The sequence below is a fragment of the Diceros bicornis genome, unplaced genomic scaffold (assembly GCF_020826845.1).
Source record: "Diceros bicornis minor isolate mBicDic1 unplaced genomic scaffold, mDicBic1.mat.cur d_74_multi, whole genome shotgun sequence".
Lineage (NCBI taxonomy): Eukaryota > Metazoa > Chordata > Mammalia > Perissodactyla > Rhinocerotidae > Diceros > Diceros bicornis.
This window is the reverse complement of record NW_026690930.1, coordinates 2,349,775-2,366,852: the sequence shown is the minus strand read 5'-3', so window position 1 is coordinate 2,366,852 and position 17,078 is coordinate 2,349,775. Positions and strand designations below refer to the sequence as shown.

General features: G+C 44.5%; 1 long non-coding RNA gene across 6 annotated transcripts in view; it reads right to left on the bottom strand.

Moving 5' to 3' along the window:
- Nucleotides 1-1,388: 1,388 nt before the first annotated feature.
- Nucleotides 1,389-17,078, bottom strand: part of LOC131402373 (uncharacterized) — a 34,805-nt gene continuing 19,115 nt past the window's right edge. The window contains exons 3-4 of one of the 6 annotated variants that reach the window (XR_009218592.1): nucleotides 9,730-9,848; nucleotides 9,463-9,570 (exon numbers count right to left, since the gene is read on the bottom strand). This is a non-coding gene — a long non-coding RNA (uncharacterized LOC131402373). Of the gene's footprint in view, nucleotides 1,408-9,462; nucleotides 9,571-9,729; nucleotides 9,849-15,995; nucleotides 16,071-17,078 lie in introns of those variants that run through there. The other 5 variants (XR_009218602.1, XR_009218601.1, XR_009218593.1 and 2 more) reach the window with 5 other exon arrangements.

The following is a 17,078-nucleotide window of genomic DNA, read 5'->3' as shown; positions in this document are numbered from 1 at the left end:
TGGAGATAGAGATTTGCACGGAGAAATAAGGTAGAGCAACGTGTACAGGATGTCTCCTAGGTTTCTGGCTTAGGCAAATAACGACCAATCTTTTCCATATAGTCAAAGCCAGAGAAATATTTTTTAAAAATTAAGAGTCTTATGTTATTCTTAATATATTTCACTTAAATAAATCTAATTAGAACTATTCAAGGATCATACCTAAAACATATCTCATCCTCAAGCAGGATACTGGCTTCAGAAGTTCATGCAAACTTATCAAGAATGAATGAGGTTAACTAGATTTTGTCTTACAATACAAATCAATGTTTTCTAAAATCCTAACTTATAATTAACAATCCTGCCTACAAATAACATCAATTTCTGAATATCATTTATTTTGCCTTGCCTGCTTCAAAAAATGATTTAAGCTAGCAAAATGTCCAAATCAATTAAAAGCCAAGCCAAGAATAAAGTAGTCCAAGGATTTCTGACCACTCTTGTGTTATCTAAAAATAATTCCAGAGAAATTAGATGGAGGTACCTAATGAATTATGCTCATCAAATTTATCAAATTAGGTCTCATAACAACAGTAATGAAGGTTCCTATTACACATACCAACAGACCCAGGCAAAAATATAACCTACCTTGACAAGTTGGTGAACTGCCATTTCTTTCAGAAGGTGGTGTACTTGGACTGTTGAAATGACGTGAAGCTCCTCGGTCCTCGCCATCGTTTGTAACACTCTTTGAGTGGCACGTACAACGACGTGACAACGGCACTTCAGCTTTTTCGCTTCAGCTTTCATCCGCTGGCTTCCCTCAAAGTGAAAGAACCTCTATTCATAATATTTCTAATTAAACAAACATTCATCATCCTCTGCAGCTAGAGTGAGCAACCACTCGAATTTGCCCAGGATTGGGAGGTCCCCCAGGCTGTAAGATTTTCAGGGCTAAACCTGGGAAAGTACCTGGCAAATCTGGACAAGTTGGTCACCCTATCTGTAGCATCAAATTAGGACAGGAGAGAAACACTTATGCTGTCAGAGACATTTATAGAGAAATTATCATCAATTTACATAACTTACAAAAAGATAATAAAGATTAATAATGTAATAAAGGCACAACCACTTGAGTATTCGTTTATATTGAGAGTCATTAAAATATCAAGCAGAGAGGATTAAAAGAAAGACCAAAAGTATATTCTTAGTTACTGCTATTTCCTTAAATGAATCATTCTGGATAAAAAGTACTTTATTATATTTTTTTCAAGTCCCAATAATCAAGCTGAATATATCAACCAAATACTTACCACGAAGAAGAGACTGTTGCCACGCTAAAGCAGCACAAAGTAAGACTAAGCTTTTCCCACTTCCTGTAGGGCTCTCCAACAAACAATGGGGCTTACTTTTTAATCCTCAGACAATCTATTGACACAAAAACAATAAAAAAAAACAGTAAACAATTTACTTCATTAGGGTCTGTCTGCATCACAAGTACAAACACAACAAGCAGTAAAGTTGTACTTGAGGGAACATAGCCATAGCAGAAGGGAGAATTAGTATTTCGTTCAATCTAGACCTTATTCCTTTATCTTTCTCCCTAAAATTATGTTGGACTTAAAAGCATATAGGCATAAAGAAATGAACAAAGCAATTTGTGCCTTAAGGATGCAAGCACCATCATTTCTGTAAAACTAGAGTACACTAATACCTTTGAAGACAACTTAATGGAGGATACTGCTAGAGAGTGTAAATCACTACAACCACTTTGGACAGAAATTAACAATTTCTAGCAAAGTTGAAGATACCCAACACCAGGAAGTCCAGTCCTATGTATATATCCAAAACCTTTCCCACAGGAATATAAGGAAACATGCATAAGAAAGTTCATAGCAGCATTGTTTAGAATTGCAAAAGAATGTAAACAACTTAAATGTCTGTCAGAAGGAAACTGGATAAAAAAATTCTGGTACATTCATACAATGGAATACTATACAGCAATTAAAATAGATTAACAATCAATAAGGCTACTTCTTAAAAATAATGTTAAGCAACTAAAAAAACATCTGAACAAATATAGGTACAGTATCATATCATTGTACAAAGTTAAAAACAGGTAGAGTAATGCTCTATATTGTTTACAGATACATACATATGTAACAAAAGTATAACAACACGTCTAGGAAAGAAAAAGAATAAATTCAGCATACTAGTAATGTTACTTGCAAACAAGGTATAAAGTAAATATGGCAAAATATTAAGATGGAACAACTCTGGAAAGTTGGCTTACTCATTTGTCTATTAATTTTCTATATGATTGAAACATCTCAAAAAATATGGTGAGAAATATAGTATTCTGTGTAAAAGACAGTAAATACTTTGTAGAAAGTAGTAATTCCGTAAAGTAAATAGAAGTTCCAAATGAGCTGAGAATAGTTTTCAGAATATTCTCCTTTGCCTCCTAACCATATACAGTTTATAGCGATCAGGATCATTTTTCGAAAGCTTACATGTTCTTCCATAAACCCAGCAAATATTTTCAATCCATTTACTATCTGAGAAAATGAATGTAGTCACAGATTCAGTATATGTTATGAATTATCAGCATCTTTATCTTAATAAAGACTTAACTGCTGAAAAATACTTGCAGAATTCATTATAGCAAGCTATGATGGACAAGCTTTACAAGGAAAGTTCATCTTCACCCCACCAACTGTACATTCAGACCATATTGAAGAGTCATGCTTTCTTGTTTACTTAGATTCCTAACTGCAGCAGAAACGAAAATCAAGACTGAAACAATGCCAGTCAAAGAAAACCAGATACCCAACTAGACTAGGACAGAAGTCTAGAAATAAAAAGGGGATTCCTAAATGTATAAACAAAACAAATGCAAGTAAAAGAATTTCCTAGTCTTAACCATCACAGTGGGTGAGAACATGTCTCGGAATCTGACAAATCCGGATTTGTATCCCTACTCTGCCAAAACTGTGGACCAGGAGGTAGAAGTACGAGTTCTAGATCAGGTTCCCACAACTCAGCTGTGTTTCCTTGATCATGTCTTCACTTCTCTAGACTAAGATCCTTATCTGTAATAATCCCTAATTGAAAAACTGTTGTAAGGGAGAAAATGCCTTGGCACACAGTAGGTGCTTGATATTTCTGATTTAAAGGTCAGAAGGGTATAATGAAAAGAAGATGGGCTTTGGAGTAAAGCAAGCCTAAGTGTGAGTCCCACTGTGTGAATCACTGAACCTCAGTCTGTTTCTTCATCTGTGCAATGGAGATAAGATTATCTACCTGATAGAGTTTTGACGAAAATTAGCCAGGCATTGAGATAAGAAGTAAGTAAGGTAATGGATAGAACGTGCCTAAACTCCAGTACTTGACACAGAGGAGGTGATCTACTTTAATCCCCACTTCTTCTAAACCACCTATGCTTAGTCTTGGATCCAGAGACGGAAGTCAGAGACTGTGCTCTCTTGCTATTGCGTGCAGAAGTCTTGATACATGACTGCGTTTCTCTGAAGAGAATGTCCGTGGATTTCTCATTCCCAGAACTATATCCTAATAAAATAACTGAAAATAGAGGGGAGACTGATATGCACTGTTATCAACTGAGGACTTCCTTGCAATAGTGAAAAAAAATGGCAAAGTCGACCTGGGGATGGAGGGATGGCTAAAAGAGCAACTCAACAGCTTATGAAGCCAATTATACCCTGACCCCTAGCCTATGTGTTCCCAAACAAGCTAAGAACCACTATTCTGAGGTATTTCCCAGTTCTAATATTGTGTGTTTCTATCTGTGCGACTCTTGAGAAGAGATTTGGTCTGGATTTGGGGGTGCGGGACTTATGGCTGCAGAGCCATCTCCTCTCCTTCATCCAGGGGCCCTGGCTGGGAGGGAGTGAAGGTGCAGAGAGACCGCTGGGCTCGGGCGGGTGGGGGCCCATGGGGCAGGGTGGGCAGAGGTCCAATCTCCATGCCCACCCATTCCCCACAGCCCTGAGCACCCCTTTCCCTCCTCACCTGATCTGCTGTGCACACAGCGGCCCCAGACGCTGCAAACAGGGAGAATCCACCCCTAATTACTTGCTGTCCATCATGTTACCAGTCCCTGGTGACCCGTCACTTCCCAGGTGGCCTCCAGCAATGTAAAGAGTGGAGGGACCTGTGATGGCCGATTCTGTGACCGGGAGGAGCCTCCCTCCGTCGTCGGTCACTTCACCTGGCAGGAACCGGAGTCTCTTCTCCCCAAACGCACGCACCTGTTTCTCTGCGTTGGAACCCGGAGCGTCCCAAGATTGCTGACTGTCACCCGAGAGGAGCCGATGGCCTGGCTCCCAGGCCTGGCAGGCACGAGGGGCCTGGCTGGGACAGGGCCCAGGAATCTGGGGGAGATTCTTGCGAGCTGGAGAGCAAAGTGTGCTCAGGGGCCTGGGAGCTTCTAGTCAAGCTCTGGAAAAGTCCTCCAGGCCCCAGGGCGGAGGTAGAGCCAACCCCCAGAACGGGTGGGCGTTCCAATGGCAGCTGGGTCACAGAGCTTCACTCAAGGGACGTCTCCGAGGGCGTCCCTCATCCAAACTGGGGGCTCAGTGAGGTGGGGGCTTGTTCCCAGTCTAGGCCTAGTGCCTCTGGGAGGCAGGAAAGGAGGGAGGAGGGACATGGGAGGAGGGAGAGGGAAGAAAGCACTTCCCTGGGTCTTTATGAGGCACCAGGCCACCAGGCTCCACCACCTTCTGGTTCACAGTGGTGCCTGAGGTGTAGGACCACCCTTCCTGGTCTGACAGTTACTCAGGAAGCCTTGGGTTCTCTGGGAAGACAACTGGCCTGGGAATGAGACCATCTGGGGTGGAGTTCAAGCTCAGTCATCACCATCCCTGTGGCCCCTTGACCTTCAGGTGAAGCCCCAGGTGAGCTCCAGGTGAGCCCTGCACAGGGTCCCCACCTGCAACTGTCTGTCCTCTGCACACCCCACGCTCTGCCCAGGGTGACGTGGGCAGAGGAGGGCCTGACAGCTCTGGCCAGGGAGGAGGCCTGCCCCTGAGTCTCAAGGTTACCATGGAAACAAACAGAAAGGGGACAGGGCTGAGCTCCTCCTCCCTGGCAGCTTGGAGACCACCACGAAGGCAGTGGCCTGTGTGTGCCGACATGTCCACTGGCAAAGGGCAGAGGGCTGCCACTTGTCACCCAGAGGGACAGGGCCCTGGGCTCCCACGACTGTCGAGCATGTTCTGGACGCTTCAGTGCTGCTGATGGGGAGAGCTTCTGGGGGGAGGTGTCAGACCGTGGACGTGTTAAAGGTCAGGGGTGTGAAATTACTGCACACGGATAAACCCTGGACACAGTTGCCGAGAAGGCTCTTTATGTTGGCAAACGTGCTTTGAGGTCATGAGTCAGGGTTTTATAGGCCGTTTCTTAGCTGGGCCCCAGGAGGGCTGACGGCTTTGCAGAAAGGCGGCGTCATGTTTAATGAACGACAGATGCTATCATCACCCTCCGCACTGTCGTTCTGGTGACAGGACTGTGGCAGCCCCTGTGGACGTGGCCCCGGGTGGTACCTACAGGCAGAGCCTGGGGTCTGGCCTGGAGTGAGGATCCCTGGACAGTGCTCATGAAGTTTGTACCTCCCTCTGATGTTCCTGCTGTCAAGTCACCGCAGCGAGAGCATCCCTGGGGCCCCTGGTGTCCGGTGTGGCCCTGACGCAGGCCGGCCTTGCAGGATTGGTGGTTCTCCAACGGGACCTGGAAGGGCATCTGTCCCAGGCCCTGGTCCTCCCTCCTCCCTCCTGTCTCCACAGGCATCTGCAGGAACATCCTTGTCCAAATCCCATTCTCCTCGTCCATTCTTATCTTTTGTTTTTTCTCAGCCCCATAATCTGGGCCTGACATTTAGGGGCGAAGGCTGTACGTTCTGCTCTCTGCGGCTCACGCTGATCACGGCTCAGATCTGCCCCAGTCCTGCTTCGTTGCAACAGGATTATTTTTAATAAACAGATTTATTTCTCAATCTGGGAGAAATCACTGCATTTGGCCAAAACAGACATGATTTATGTTTTTAAGATCAGCTCTGCTCTGCTCAAAAAATGTTTAAAGGAAAGATGGGCAGAGACATCTGGGCTCTTAGGGTGAGACTCCAGGGAGAAGGCGGGGATGAGAGCCAACCCAGGACCAGAGGGTGGTTTCCGAGCGGGTCACCGGGCGATGAGTCGAGGAGCAGAGATGCGATGAATCAAAGCCACAGCTTGAAACTCTAGCCAGGCATCAGCTGCTGTGGTGCTGCTGGAGCCCGGCCCAAGGGGAGCAGGGGTCGGGGGTCAGGGGTGCAGAGGGGTCAGGGGTGAGGGGGCAGAGGGGCAGGGGGTGGGGCTGCGTCTGTCTGTCAGGTGTGAGTCAGTGTCCTGTACGGAACCCAGTGCCCAGGGCACCAGCAGGCCTGGCTTCTTCCCTGAGTCCTGGCCAGCAGGTGTGGGCAGGTGAATGAAGCTATGGGGACACTCCTGGCCTCTTCGTCTGGGCGGGAGAAGCACAGAGGAGTCTGTTCAGGCCAGGAGAGAGCTGCTTCAGCATTCTGGTTAGTTCTGTTTTTTTCCAGCACCCCATGAGTCACACGGTCAGCATGGCATGGACCGCCTCTGACATCCTGCTCTGAGCCTCCCAGACCACCCCCCTAACAGCCTGGTGACATCTCCCGGCCCCTCTGAACAGGGCCTGCTCCAGGCCGCTGCCCCGCAGACAGGTCTCACCGTGGCCCTCGTGGGTGCTGTCCAGAGTGGTCTGTATTTTCTCAGTAGAGCCAGGGAAGGGGCCCTGGACAGGCTGTGGGGACCCCAAGTCCTCTGTAGAAAGTGACTTGGCCAAGCCCTCAGGGGACCCGAGAAGGCCCCAGCTTCTGCCTCAGAGACGGGGCGCTGTTCTCCTTGACACCTCCTGGAACAGGCAGTTTTTCCTCTCCTGGTGTCTGTCCTCTTCTCTCTCCTTGTCTCAGCTCACGCCTTCCAGCTGCAGGGGTGTGACGGAGACCTGGACACAGGCCAGGGCTGGGCTGGCGTTCCCTCGGGAACACTTCCGGTGAAAGGGAGCTGTGAGTGTGCGTGTGTGTGTGTGTGTGTGCATGTGCGCACACGTATGTCACTTATAAGCATGCCTAAGCCAGCAGTGGCACACAACACACACACGTGCTCATTCTGAGGGTGGGCCCAGTCCCCCTCACGATGCCCAGCGTTTCCCAGCGCCTTGACTGTGTCCGCCAGCTTCAGACAAGTGCAGTCAACCGTCAAGAAGAAGAGAGCGCTTGAGTCCCATAGCTGCTCCTGAGGGGACCAGGATGCAGACAGTTGGAGCAGAGGCTCCGCACGCATGTTCCAGGAGCGCCTGAGTGTGGCCAGCCTGGCTGCTCCCCACTCAGGAGCCACACGGCCGGACCAAGTTCTTGAGTGGCTCCAGTCACAGCGTCGCGTCTGTATGGGGGGCAAGCACCCCCACGAAGCTCGTGTCCTGGCCCTGAGTCCCGGCTGTGGCGTGGCCAGCAGAGCCAGCAGCATCCCCCTCATTTCCTCCCACCGCGTCACCCTGTCAGCTCACCAGGACCATCCGACACCCCCATGGGGGCTACAGGTCACTTCTGGGAGGTGGTCAGAAGGGGAGGTGGTGCAGGTGAAGCACGGCAGGAGCGTGTGCTCGATGCACGGTGGCTGCTGTTACAAGATTTACTGTCTTCACAACAGTGTGTCCGGGTTCTGGGGCCCTGCCACCCCATCCACAGGAAATGAGTGTGCAGGGGAGAGCTCCAGCCCTTAGACCATCACCTGAACACTGAGCCCCCAGGACCGACCTGCACCCGCTTTCCTGTCCTGGCAATGCCCCTGGCTGGGCTCCCCGTCAATTCCCTGCTCACCCCCGCCCTCCCGTGCTGGAGCTCTCCACCTCCTCTCAGCTCCAAACCCGGGACCACAGCCCTCCCCCCTGCACTTGGTGGGGAAATACTGCCGCCGGGATCCTTCTGGCTCGCGTCTGCCCCTCTCTGGAGACGCACTGGGCGTGCCAGGGGCGGAGGCTGGATGGGAGCTTGTTAATGCTGAGTGAAACGCAGTCGGATCACAACGCTCCTAGCACAACACTCCTCGGTGCCCCAGCTCCTGCTGCCTGCAGAGTGAGGACCACCCTCCTTCCGTGGCACAAGGGGGCCCCCCAACTTCCCTCAGGTGTAACCTCCTCTGTCCTGACCCTCACCCATCTCCCTCTCACCTGGCATCTGTTAGCATGACTATCTCTGCTGAGCTGTGAGGCAGAGACCAGACCGCTCAGTGGTGTGTCCTTGGATCCTGGGCCCACTCTGACCAGTGGGCATGTGTCAGGCTGACGCTGAATGACTGGTGGGCATGGTGTCAGGCTGACACTGAACGACTGGCGGGTTGGTGGGGATGAGGGGGGAGAAAAGGAGGTTGGCTTTATTTTTCCCTAAGGACATAGAAAGAAGGAGGGGAGGTGGCTTCTGGGCAGGAGCAGACAGCTGTGCTGAGACAGGGACTCTGAAAACAGAATAGGCTCCAGCTGTCCTCTCCTCCTCCCTCCTGGGGTAGCCGGCCCCAACCCTCGTCTAGTGCACCCGTGGCTATTCAGGGGTTCCGTTCACTACGCTGCACTCATGTCCTCTGGAAGATGGTAATCTATTCAAGTCCCCTGCAGTGAAGCTATCTCGACCTTTGAAACGCATGAAAAGTACACTTTTTCCAAATGTGACTCAAAGGATGTGAGGTTCGTGCACAAGGCAGTTCTAAAAGTGGACGGGTAATTACTGGTTCTGCTTCCTGTAATGATTTTGTAAGATCACGCCACACTGCCTCCCCCACAGAGAACAACTAGAAAATCTGTACATAACGCAACCAGGAGCCGCTTGCCGGCACTGGGGAGTGAACAGCAGCAGATTCCGGGGGAGTAGTTTGAAGTGAATTCCTGTGGCTTCCAGTCTGGGGCCATGTGCAGTCAGAGCAGGGCATGGGAGGCAGTGGCTCTGGGAAAACCACAGTATTCACAGCCCAAGAACAAGAAAAATGAAACTGGGGGGCTGTGGTTGTTACCGAACCAAGTGGGCCTGCCTCCTGGTGAGTTAAATAAGACTATACCAGTGGAAGTTGTCTCACAAAGTAAACTGTATTGGCAGCAAATAGGAGGCCGTGAGGAATCATTTCCAAAGTCATGGCGTCCCAGAACTAAGGGAAGCAGGAACTTTTATTTCAGTTGGGGAATAATATTCAAAAGGGAGAGCTGGGGGTATTCACTTGCACAGGCTCAGTTGGAGAACATGCTTCCACATAATGAGGCCTAAGCTCCTCCTGGAGAGATCTTTGCATTAAAAATAAAGCAAAGGTCATGGGCATAGCTCTTGTGGTGAGGCTTGGTCACTTTCAGGATGGCTGGTGGTTACATCTCCCTTGAGTGCCTCATTTGGTCAGTTTCAGGATGGCTGGTGGTTACATCTCCCTTGAGTGCCCCATTTGGTCAGTTTCAGGATGGCTGGTGGTTACATCTCCCTTGAGTGCCTGATTTGGTCAGTTTCAGGATGGCTGGTGGTTACATCTCCTTAACCTACAAAAGGAAAAGAAACAGCTTGGAATAACAGTTAATTGCTTCCAAACCCACCTTTGAGTTTCTCCAGGCACCTAGTCCCGGACATGGTCACTGAAGAGGGAGGGGCATTGCAGGGGGGAAGAAATGTGCAGGGGAAACTTCAGACTCTGCCCTCACCTTTCTGACGGACTGAACCACGCATGCGCAAGCCACTCGCTAACAAAAGATCTGAACTGAGGCTGCAGCTGCAGCCAGGAGCCTGTTTGCGGTTCAAGACCAGCTGAGATCACTACCTGCTGAACCAAGAGACAGTCATTGGTGGAAAATAGCAGAATCCAGAATTTCCACCACACCACATTCATAATGTCCAGGACACAGTGCAAAATCACCCAACATCCAAAAATCAAGTAAATGGGACACATTATTAAGAGAAAAGAGGATCAACTGAGATAGATCCCAAGATGACCCAGGTGTTGGAACTGGCAGATAAGGATTTTTCTTCACGTGCCATAAAGCTCGGTTATTAGGTGCATAAACAGTCTGTATTATGTCTTCTTGATAATGGACCCTTTTGTATTTCACAACGACCTCCTTTATTCCCGGTCATATTCACTGTGCCTGAAATCTGCTCTATCTAGTATTAGTATAGCTTCTCCAGCTTTCTTTCAACTAGTGTTAGCATGGCATGTTTTTCCAATCTCTCTATTTTTAATTTATTTGTGTTTTTATATTTAAAGTGGGTTTGGGGTAGGCAGCATATAGTTGAGTTTGCTTTCCTATTCAATCTGACAAATTATGCCTTTTAAATGGGGTTTTTAGACCACTGTCATCTAATGTTACTGCTGATAATAGTTAGATTTGAATCTATCCTGCGATTTGTTTTAGTTGACCAATCTGTTTTTTGTTTGCTTTTTCCTCTTAGACTGCTTTTTTTTGCATAATTTAAGTATTTTTTATGATTCCATTTAATCATCTTTTTTGGCTTATTCTGGATGAGTTTTGCTGTGTGTGTGCATGAGTGTGCATGCCTTAGGGTTTACAGTACACATCTTTAACTTTTCACAGTTTATCTTCAAATAATATCAGACCACTTCATGACGCCGGAACAACCTCACAACAGTACTCTCCCACCCCCACTGCAGCCTCTGTGTCCATGTTGTCACACGTTTTATTCGACATGTTACATACCCCACAGAAAGTGCTCTCTATCCCTTTCTTCACATAAGGTTTCCATATTGTGTCATTTTCCTTCAGCATCTCTCAGCGCTGATCCGCTGGTTACCGTGAATTATCTCAGCTCTTGTGTGTCTGAGAAAGTTGATATTCTATCTTCTTTGTACCCTTTGCTGCCAGGCATAGAATCATAAATTAGCAGCTTTTTTTCTCAATACTCTGAAGACCTTGCTTCACTCTGCTCTGGCCTCAGTTCCAGTGAGAGATCTGCCTTCATTCTAACCTTTGTTCCTCTGCACTCAGCAGGTCTTTCTATCTCCTGTCTGATTTCATGATTATCTTGTTATCACCCTATTTAAGCAATTTAATTATGATGTGTCTTCTTCATACGTCTTAGACTTGGGGTTCATTAAGTATCTTGGATATGTGGGTTTATAGTTTTTTTTTTTTAATAAAATATGGAAAATTTTCAGTCATTATTTCCTCAAATTGTTTTTTCTGTTTTCTTCTCTTTCTCTTTCTGGGACTCTGATTACATATATTTGAGGCCATTTGAAGTTGTCCTGCAGTTAACTTTCTGTTCATTTTCTTTGGTCTATTTTCTCTCTGTATTTTATTTTGAATGGTTTCTATGGTATGTCTTCAAGTTCATTAATCTTTTGACGGATTTGCTCTTAATCTCATCTAGTAAGTTTTCATTACAGATGTTTAATTACAGACATTTCATCTCTAAAAGTTTTTGGGTCTTTTTCCTATCTTCCATATTTCTACTTAACATCATCAGCCTTTTCTTTTTTTTACTGAAGTATTGACATACAATATTATGATAGTTTCAGGTGCACCGCATAGTGATTTGACATTTATATACATTATAAAGTGATCACCATGATAAATCTAGTTCCATCTGTCACCAAAGTTATGACAATATTGTTGACTTTGTTCCCCATGATGTAATCCCATCCCCATGACTTATTCATTTTATGACTGGAAGTTTGTACCTCTTATCCCCTCACCTATTTCACCCACCCCCGACCCCCTACATTGTCAGTCTTGTCTCTAACTTCTTGAACATGTGGAATATGATGACAGTAATAACATCCCATCTTTGTCTATGAATTACGTCCTCTGTGCTATTTGTGGTCCGTATCAATTGAGTGATTTGTCTCCTCATTACACGATGTGTTGTTCTGCTTTTTTGCATACCAGGTAATTTCTGGTTGGCTGGTAGACATTGTGTATTTTTCCTTGTTGGAACCTGGATAGTTTGTACTCCTAAAAATATTCTTGAGCTGTTTCCTGGGACAGAGTTGTGTTACTTTGAAACAACTGGAAACATTCAGGCTGATTCTAAGCTTTGTTAGGTGGGATCTGAGTCACCTTTAGTCCAGGGCTGACTGTGTTCCACCACTGAGGCCACTCTGAATACTGGACACAATCTCCTGTGAGTTATGGGGCTTTCCTAAGCCATGTGTGGACTGGTTGAACCCAAACCATTCCTGTCTGTGTGAGCTCCAAGAATTATTTCCTCTAATTTTTTGGTGTTTGATTCTGTAGTGTTGGGTAGTTTCCTCACATGGGTGCACTGGTCATTACTCAGTGGAAGATGCAGTGGGCCCACGGAGAATCTGTGAAGTTCTCTCTTGCTGCAGTTCTCACTTCTTGGGTGGTCTTCTGTATGTGCTCTAGTCACCTCAGCCTCCCAGGACACCCAGTGCCATCTCTTCAACTCAGGGAGAGCTCAGGGGTCCACCTGGGTTCTCCTTCCCTGTGCTGGAGCCTGGAATTCTCTCTCCAGGCAGCAGGGCCATCACAGGGCCCACCTTGTCAGTTCCAGGTCTCTCAGAGGTCACTGAACTCTGCTGCCTGAGACCCACTGTGTGAAAACTACTGTTTCATATATGTTCCCCAAAATTTTCAGTTGTTGTGGGAAGAAGGGTAAATTAGTTCCCTGTTATTTCATCTTGGCTGAAAGCATAAGTATTAAACAAAGATTTTAAAGTGATTGTCATAACTATCCTCCGTGAAGGTAAACAAACATGCTTGTAGCAAATGAAAGAGTAGGAAATTCCAGCAGAAAAATTTAAAAAAGAAAATTTTAGAATTGAAAAATACAATATTAGAAATAACAAATTCTTTACATGGAATTTAAGTAGAGCAATAGAAATTAACATGGAAAATAGAAAGAAAAAAGGGTGGAAAAATAACAGAGCCTCAGTCACTCTTAAGTAAGATCAAACTTTAATATACATGTGGTCTGCTTCAAAGAAGGAATGGAGAGAGAGAATGTGCATACAAAAATACTTGAAGAAATAGTGGCTGGAATTATCCAAGTGATGAAAGATAGACATTTGCAAATATGATGCTCAACTAACACCAAGCAGAATGAAGACAGTCCCACATAGAGACACATCAGATCAAGCAGCTGGATACCAAGGCTGAAAAGCAAATATTGGAAGCAACAGAGAAAAATGACACTTCACACAGAGGAGAATAATGATTTGATTAATAGCTGACTTCTCATCAGAAACTATGGGGACCAGAAGAGAATGAGAAAAGAGATTTAAAGTGTTGAGAGAGAGAGAAAAAAAGACCTGTGAATGCAGAATCGTATATCCAGCAAAAATATCCTTCGAAAATCACTGTTGAAAGACAGCATTTTCAGATTTAGAGAAACTAAGAGAAATTATTACCAGCAAATCTCTACAACAGAAGATGCTAAAGGAAATTCTCTAGGAGAAGGGAAATTATACCAGAAAAGGAATCTCAGATCCTCAGAATGGAATAAGTAGCTTCAGAAATGGTAAATATCTAGGTAAATGTCAAAGGCTACTCATTTTTTCTGCTTTCTCCTTCTAACTTTTGTATAATACACACAACTTACAGTAAAAACTGTAATATTATGGGGAGGGTAGAAGGATGAATAGGTGAGCATAGAGGAATTTTAGGGCAGTGAAACTATTCTGTATGACACAGTAATGGTGGATACATGTCATCAGACATCTGTCCAAACCCACAGAATGCACAACAGCGAGAATGAACCTGGTGTAAACTGTGGACTTTGGGTGATGATGACATGTCAGTGCAGGTTCGTCATCTGTAACAAATACACCATCCGATGGGCAAAGTTGATATAGGGGGGCTGTGCATATGGCAGCAGGGCATATATGTACCAAACACTCAATTTTGTTGTGAAACAAAAACTTCTCTAAAAAAATAAAGTCTTTGAAAAATGATAATATTTTCTTCTGAGGTTCATAAGATATGTAGATGCAGTACATACAGTTACTACAGCATAAAGGATGGGCGGGGTGGCCCAATATGGCTGCACTATTTCCATATTTTACCTGAAGTACTAAAATGTTCATTGTAAGTGGAACAGGAAAAGTTAGAGATGGAGATTGTGAACCCTGGAGAAATGACTGAAAAAAAAAAATAGCCAAGAGGACAAAAAATAAAACAATGTAATCCACCACATCACCAGAGTAAAGAAGAAAATCATGTGACATGCAGAAAATGCATTTGAAGAAATTCTACATCCATTTATAAAAGTCCAGGAAAGTAGAAGTAGAGGGAACTTCTCTAACTTGATACAAGGCGTCCCTGAGGACCTGCAGTCATCACAAACAGCGAGACTAAAGGCTTCCCCTGTAAGTCAGGATCAAGGCAGAGACATCCGCTCTCATTGTCCCCAGTTAACACCACTGGATTCTTAGTTGGTGTGAAATAGCAAGAAAATCAAATAAAAGGCATACAGATTGGAAAGGAAGGAGTAAAACTGTCTTTTTTCACAGATGACATGACTGTCTACATAAAAAATCCTTAAGAATATAACAAAAAAAAAAGGCTACTGGAATTCATAAATGAGTGTAACAAGGTCATAGGATACAAAGTCAACATACGAAAATCATTTGTATTTCTATACAGTGGCAATAAATGATTGGAAATTGACATGTTTTTTCTTTTGCTTGAGGAAGATGGTCCCTGAGCTCACACCTGTGCCAATCTTCTTCTACTTTGTATGGGATGCTGCCACAGCATGGCTTGATGAGCAGTGTGTAGATCCATGCCCAGGATCTGAACCGGAGCACCCAGGGCCGTGGAAGTGAAGTATGCGAACTTAACAACTGCGCCACCAGGCTGGCCCCCAGAAATTGACATTTTTAAAGTGCAACTTACAATAGGAACAAAAATCATAACATATTTAGGAATAAATCCTATAATATGCCTGTAGAATCTCTATGCTGAAAACTACAAAACACTGATGGAAGAAGTAAAAGAAAACTTCAATAAGCAGGGAAATGGTCTTAGTCTATTCGGGCTGCTATAAAAAAACCCACAGACTGGATAGCTTATAAACAACAGACATTTATTTCCCACATTTCTGGAGGCTGAGAGTCCAAGATCAAGGCGCCAGCACGGTCACATTCTGGTGACAGCCCGCTTCCTGGTTCATAGCTGGTGCCTTCTTGCTGTGTCCTCACACGGTGGAGGGGACAAGGGCTCTCTCTGGAGCCTCTTTTGTTATAAAGGCACTAATCTTGTTCATGAGGGCTCGACCCACATGACACAAGCACCTCCCAGAGGCCCCACCTTCTAACACTCTCAACCTTGGGGGTTAGGATTTCAACATGTGAATTTTGGGAGGACATAAGCATTCAGACCCCAGCAGAAACATACAGTGTTCGTGGATTGGAAGACTCAGTATTTTAAATATTAATTTTCCTTAAGTTGATCTATACCAATTACAATTCCAGCATATTTTTGGTAGAAACTATGAAGTTGATTCTACAATTTACTTGAGTAGGCAAAGTAATTAGAATAGCCAAAACAATTTTGAAAAAGAAGAACAAAGTTGGAGGCCTTAAACTACCTGCTTTCCAGGCATATTATAACATTACGATAATCAATAGTGTGCTGGTGAACGAATAAACACACAGATAAGTGGAACAGAAGAGAGAATCCAGAAACAGAACCACACGTGTATGAACAATTGATATTTGACAAAGTTGCTAAAATAACTTAATGGAGAAAGAATGGTATTTTCAAAAAGAGGCACTGGAAAAATTGAATATTCATATGCAAAAATATCCACCATAATATATAACTCAAAACAAAACAAAACCCCAAAATCCTTGGACCCATGTCTCACACCACATACAAAAATTAACTCAAAGTGAATCATAGCAGTAAGTGTAAAATCTAAAACTATAAATCTTCTGGGAGAAAATATTCATGACCTTGGATTAGGCAAAGATTTCTCAGGTGTGAAACCAAAAGCACACCCATAACAAATTTTGTTTAGTTAAACTTTATCAAAACTAAGAACTTCTTCTCTTCAAAAGACACTGTTGAGAGAAGGAAAACAAGTCAAAAACTGGGAGAAACCATTTCTGCAACACATATCTGTGAAGGCTTTTTATTCGGTGTATATGAAGAACTCTCAAATCTGAATAACAAAACAAACAACCTCGTAAAAAATTGGCAAAAGATTTGAAGAGGCACTTCAGCAAAAATGATACACAAATGGAATGAAAGTACAGGAAAAAATGCTCAACATCATCAGTCATCAGAGAAATTCAAATTAAAACCACAAAGAGATACATGTGTGCACCTTTGAGAATGGCTTAAAAAATTAGCAACAATATCAAGTACTGGCAAGGATGCAGAGCAACCAGAATGCTCGTACACTCCTGCTGGGAAAGCAGAATGTTTCAGCCATATTGGAAAACATTTTGAGAGTTGCTTGTAAAGTTAAAGAAATGTTGACCATGTAATCTTTCTGATCCAGTAATCTTATTCTTGGATATATGTCAAAGAGAATCAAAATGTTACGTTCACACAAAAATCTGTATGTTGATGTTTATAGCAGACTTATTCACAATTTCCAAAAACTGGAAACAACCCAAACAGACAAACTGTAGATATAAATGTTCTTCAGCTAGTAAATAAGTGGCACATCCATCCAATGGAATATTATTCAGTAATGAAAAGGAATAAGCATTTTATATGTGAGACGAAATGGATGAATATCAAATACAATCTGCTAAGTAAAGAAGGTAAAGCTCAAAAAGTTGTTACATAGTGTGTGATCCCATCCCTGTGAGATTCAGGAAGAAGCAGAACTACTGATAAGGAGCAGATCAGTGTTGGCTAGTGGGGAGGAGGGGCTGCCACAAGGGGCAGACGGGGAATTTTGGGAGCAGGAGAGCTGTTTTCTGTCTTGATTTCTGTGGTGGTTTATGAATGTATGTGTTCATAACAAATAGTACTGTAAAATAAAAAAACTTGACTTTTATGGCATGTGAATCATGTCTCCATTACTTCCTTTGAAAAAACCAGTAGGAACGTTTTAA